The 5,956-nt window shown below is 38.8% G+C and overlaps 1 protein-coding gene across 1 annotated transcript in view; it reads left to right on the top strand.

Annotated features, from left to right (window-relative positions):
- Positions 1-335: 335 nt before the first annotated feature.
- The window catches only part of tmem198b (transmembrane protein 198b), an 11,679-nt gene continuing 6,058 nt past the window's right edge, over positions 336-5,956 (top strand). The window contains exon 1 of the mRNA XM_034865058.1: positions 336-434. The gene's annotated coding sequence lies outside the window, so the exon portion shown is untranslated. The remainder of the gene's footprint in view (positions 435-5,956) is intronic.

Genomic DNA, 5,956 nt, shown 5'->3' with positions numbered 1-5,956 from the left:
ACACACATCACACAAACAACCCTGCTACCACTGGCCACATCCTCCCCTGTCACGCTCCCCCCTGCACCCCCGGCAGTATTGATATTGATCACCATGTGCCGAGGGACGGGCGGAGGACGTGCCGGGTTATCGGCCGGACGACTGGCGACAGCCTCTCTCGTCCCAGGAGCTGACATGTGAGCCGGTGACACACGGGCAGGCAGCTGGCTCATAGCTGTTTTTGGCAGACTCGGCCTCCAGTCTGATACCTCGGGTGTCAGAGAGAGCTCCGGGTGCATCATATGCTCCTGCTCGTTGTCTCGTTCCCCTGGCGGCGTCCACACAGCGTGGACAGGGAGGACAGGTTTTCGGATGAGGACATGTTGCAGCCTCGGCAGGTCAGTGATGGAGAGACGAGGAGATTTCACTTCCTGGACATCATGACTTCAGATCAGGTTGTACTCTTGATGCAGTTGTAGTTTAACCCTCATGTTGTCCTCATGTTGTCTTCTTGTTGTCCTCATGTTGTCTTCTTGTTGTCCTCATGTTGTCTTCTTGTTGTCCTCATGTTGTCCTCATGTTGCCCTCATGTTGTCTTCATGTTGCCCTCATGTTGCCCTCATGTTGTCCTCATGTTGTCCTCATGTTGTCTTCTTGTTGTCCTCATGTTGTCCTCATCTTGTCCTCATGTTGCCCTCATGTTGTCTTCATGTTGCCCTCATGTTGCCCTCATGTTGTCCTCATGATGTCTTCATGTTGCCCTCATGTTGCCTTCTTGTTGTCCTCATGTTGTCTTCTTGTTGTCCTCATGTTGTCTTCTTGTTGTCCTCATGTTGTCCTCATGTTGTCCTCATGTTGCCCTCATGTTGTCCTCATGTTGTCCTCATGTTGTCCTCATGTTGTCCTCTATCAATGTTCTTTGTAATTCCCCAAAATAACATGATTGATTCCACCCAACGCTCTTTGCCAAGTACAAATCTCTACTTTCATTAATTTTGGGGCGTCTTATTCAATTTTATAGCATTGTAAAACAAATGGAAGTGTTGTTGAAATAGTATTGAGTAAAAGTTGACATATTCCAGTCTGTGATTATCATCAACATCCATTCCTTTAATTTTAGTCTCAATAATTCCTAATTTCTGCTTTTCTAACTCAAACATTAGGTATAATTTCCTGTAAATGAGGTTTATTGACCACAAATTCCAAAAATAACTGTAAAACTAAAGTTAATAAGTTAGTGTTACGCATAAAAAAGGCATTAAAACAGTTTAAAAAGGAGACAAAACTTAAGTTAAAAAGTTAAAAACATTGATTAAAAAGCATCAATGAAAGTGTTGATTTTCAATTTGTTCAAATTAACAATTCCAAGAAAGTTTTTGCTTGTTTTACGGCATCATTTATTGCTGAAAACACAATTTTTATAATTTAATTTTGCTTAACGATATCCAAACCTTCTGCTCAGTAAAGACTAAACAACACAGGCCCAGTTATTGTGAATGAAGTTGGATATTTCCTCAAACAATGTAAGGATGCAACTTTGCGATTAATATGCAGATAAATGTCTGTCATAATTCCCTGAAGTCAAAGCGTGACATCTTCAAATATCAAAAAACACCAAATATTATGTTGATTATCACATAAGATGAAGAAAAGATGCAAATCCTACTAGGAACTAGAGATTATTAAATCAGCTGTCAATGAGAATAGATAGATAGATAGATAGATATGTAGATAGATAGATAGAGAGAGATAGATAGATAGATAGATAGATAGATATGGAGATAGATAGATATGGAGATAGATAGACAGATAGAGAGATAGATAGATAGATGGAGAGATAGATAGACAGATAGAGAGATAGATAGATATGGAGATAGAGAGATAGATAGATAGATAGATAGATATGGAGATAGATAGATAGATAGATAGATAGATAGATATATATGGAGATAGATAGATAGATAGATAGATAGATAGATAGATATATATGGAGATAGATAGATATGGAGATAGATAGACAGATAGAGAGATAGATAGATATGGAGATAGATAGATGGAGAGATAGATAGACAGATAGAGAGATAGATAGATATGGAGATAGATAGATAGATAGATAGATAGATAGATAGATAGATAGATAGATAGATAGATATGGAGATAGATAGAGAGATAGATAGATATGGAGATAGATAGATATGGAGATAGATAGAGAGATAGATAGATATGGAGATAGATAGAGAGATAGAGAGATAGATAGATATGGAGATAGATAGATGGATAGATAGATAGATAGATATGGAGATAGATAGATGGATAGATAGATAGATAGATAGAAAGATAGATAGATAGATAGATAGATATGGAGGTAGATAGATAGATATGGAGGTAGATAGATGTTTATTGATCCAAGAAAAATAGGAAATTTCAGTGTTGCAGCAGCAAAATCAGTCACACAACACAGAATATAAATGTAATGAAATACTACAATGCAATATACATGAAATAATAAAAATAGAAATAATATAAAATAAAATAAAAAATATTTGAATAAACACAGGATGGGAAAACAAAATGTGCAACTGCTTAAATAACATGCTAAATGTAAACAAACCAACTGTGCAGGTTGGACTTAATGCAGTATTAGTTTAGTATAAAATATATAGTATAGTGCAGTATTAGTGTAGTATAATATATAGTATAGTGCAGTATTAGTGTAGTATAATATATAGTATAGTGCAGTAGTGTCTCATCTACACTCAGTGATGACACGTTAAAACGTAGACATACAGGACATTTGTTTTGTAGTGAGATTGAACCAAAACTTTAGCGATTGTCGTGTTTTAGACTGAACAAGCTGCCGATATTCAGGACTCGGTTATTGTGAATGAAGTGAAAAAGTGTCTTAAGCTTTTTTTTTGTAACATCAAACAGTTGATTTAGATCTAGAAAATGAAAAAGTCGTCAGTTGCAACACTAGAAAGAACGCGGAGAATGGTGTTTTTCCTTGATTTGAATCATGGGAATGGTTGCCCATGCTAAGAGATTTGGGAAGCAGTGAGTAATGCATTATGAGACGGTTACATAACACAACATGGTGGCAAGGCCACTGGCGTTGTTTGCTTTTCCTCCTCCCTCTCCTTCTCTCCCTTCTCTGTCACTTTACCTCTTCTCCCTTTCCAGATGTGTCTTCCTCTTAACCCTTACGCCACTTCTGCTGTGCAGATGTGCGGAGCTTCTGCCCACCTGCTTTAAACCCACAGCAGACACAACAAAAAGCCTAATTACATCACTACATCACTACATGCTTGTCTCTGCAGAGAGAGCTTATGAGCTCAGCTGCTGTCTTACATAGGTACTATATCAGTGTCTTATGGGGGGCAGGACTAAGATTAGTAGCCTGGATGCTAAGCTAAGTTCCTATTCTGACTAGTATCTGAGATAAATAGGCTGTAAGAAGTCTTTGAGGGAGTAGAACATGACTGAATGTGTCTGAACTCAAACTCTTTGAAGGCATTGAGAATGATGAAAGAGAGGAAGAAGTTGGTGAAACGAAGGATTCAAATTTAAGTGAATGTATAGATCTGGAAAAATCCAGTCGAAAGAGATCAAATCACTTAGTTGATTGATGGAAAACGGCTTTGATCATTTCCAGTTTTATAAATACGTGGTTTCCTGTAGTGTTGCCTTCTCATACCTTAACACAGTACTACTTTACTTGTAAATACAGTACTTTTGTGATACTTGGGCAATATTTTAGGGGGAATTTTGCTGGTTACGGAAGTAGAAATACTTAAATGTTTAAGGTTGAAGGTCTTTAGTTACACCGTCCTCCGTATTCGTAGTGGGAAGTGTGTGTGTGGTCATTTTGCGCATGTGGGTTAACATTGATGTAACGGTGGCCTTTAAACTGCTTTTTATTTGAGTGCATTAGTAATGACGGCTTCGTGGGTTCGTTTGTGAGGAATAATAATGAAAGTAAAATGAGTACAGCTGAACCTCTTTCAGTGAGAGACTGTCCTCTCCCAAAAAAACGCTCCCATAGGTCGTTTATTTAACCAGTAACTACGGTTTGTACTAGTATTGGGACAAAGTAGAACCACTTGTCGTTCGGTTATTGATGAAATGCAGCATGCGTGTTGTCTTGTCAGTGAATGTGTTTTATATCTCGGGCTCTGAACCTTTATCACCCAACAGAGGAGAATTTGGCCCAAACGAGTTTTTAAATACGTGCATTGTGATCAGATATGATGAGTCACGGGGTTATGAAACCTTCAGAGAGCGAGTTGGCAAAATCAACAAGAGACAGACGTGTGAATGTGACCCGAAAAAAACGGCATTAACAGAGAATTTAAGATATATTCTTAAGAGGGTGAAGCTGAATAAAAGGTGAAGTCAAGCTGATGGTGTTACTCCGGTAAATGAGTTAAAAGCTTTTAATCCTTGTGTTGTCTTCCCGTCAACCATGAAGCATTAATATCGCGATTTCTGACATTTTTGTCACTTTTTCAGTGTTGTGGGTGCTTTTTTTCAATGTTTTTTAAGTTATTTGTTGTTTCTAATGTCGACATTTTCACCCATTTTTGACAACATGAGGGTTAAACTGCAAAGATTATGTAATTACGTGAGCATATAAATTAAATGAACTTCTTTTGCATTTGATTGTGACACAACATAGCTCTTGAATGAATCGTTTAACACCTAACTGAGAGACTTTTTGGGATATTATTGAACGTCCGTTACATACAAATGCAATTTCACATTATTTCGGACCATTATTTTGACCATATCTGTGTCTAAAATGCTGGAAAAGCTGGACCAGATGCTCAAAACGTGTCAAAGAAGTCCACCGGGGACCAGCTACAATCATTAGATGTGAGAAAGGTCTTTTAGTCGATGCTCACGTTGGTTTTTCATTAATTTGGGGTGGGGTGGAGCCCAAAACGGCTGCACTGCTGCACCTGAGCCTCATGTTACGCAAAACCCCGTCCTGAAACATGACAATTGTTCTTAAAAATGTAAATCTGCGTCATTAACACCGTGTTTACCTGCTGCCTTTACGTTGCTGGTTGTTTTTTGGGTCCAAATCTCAGATACACAGATGTTAAATTCACTGCTTGGTGGTGGTTGTTGTTTTTTACCGAGAGAATAGGCAGTTTGAAGACGTCATTCTGGCTTTTTTTGTGTGAAATACTCACCTATATAATACTCACATCTTTTTAGGGTAAATAAATGAATTGATTATGATAATAAGTGTAGCAGACTTCTGGTTTGGTCCTTCAAATGTTTTTGAAAACATGCTGATTAAAAGGACAGTTTCTATAGTAGCAGAACCGTCTTTTATAACACACACACACACACACACACACACACACACATACACAGACATACACAGACATACACACACACACATACACACACACAGACACACACACACACACAGACATACACAGACATAAATACACACACACACACAGACATACACAGACATAAATACAAACACACACAGACATACACACACACACACACACACACACACATATACACACACACAAAGACATACACAGACATAAATACACACACACACAGACATACACACACACACACACACATACACAGACATACATACACACAGACATACGTACACACACACACACACACATATACACACACACACACATATACACACACACACACACACACACACACACACACACAGACATACACAGACATACACACACACACACACACATACACACATACACACAGACACTGACATATACGAGCACATTCAAGGGGAATAGACAGGGCCACCGATTGGCTCTCTGGCTGTTGCTATGGTAGTTTAAGCTGCTCTCTTATTGGTCAGGCTTTGGACCAGGGCCAACTGCCGGCTGGCCTGTCAGCATCCCTCCGTTGTCGCGGCAACAGACAGGAAGCAGGGCCCGAGGAGGGGAACCATGGACTTGTTGTTGTTGTT

This window comes from Etheostoma cragini, chromosome 24 (assembly GCF_013103735.1).
Source record: "Etheostoma cragini isolate CJK2018 chromosome 24, CSU_Ecrag_1.0, whole genome shotgun sequence".
NCBI lineage: Eukaryota > Metazoa > Chordata > Actinopteri > Perciformes > Percidae > Etheostoma > Etheostoma cragini.
Note: the sequence above shows the minus strand (reverse complement) of the source record. Positions and strands in the feature narration are given on the sequence as shown.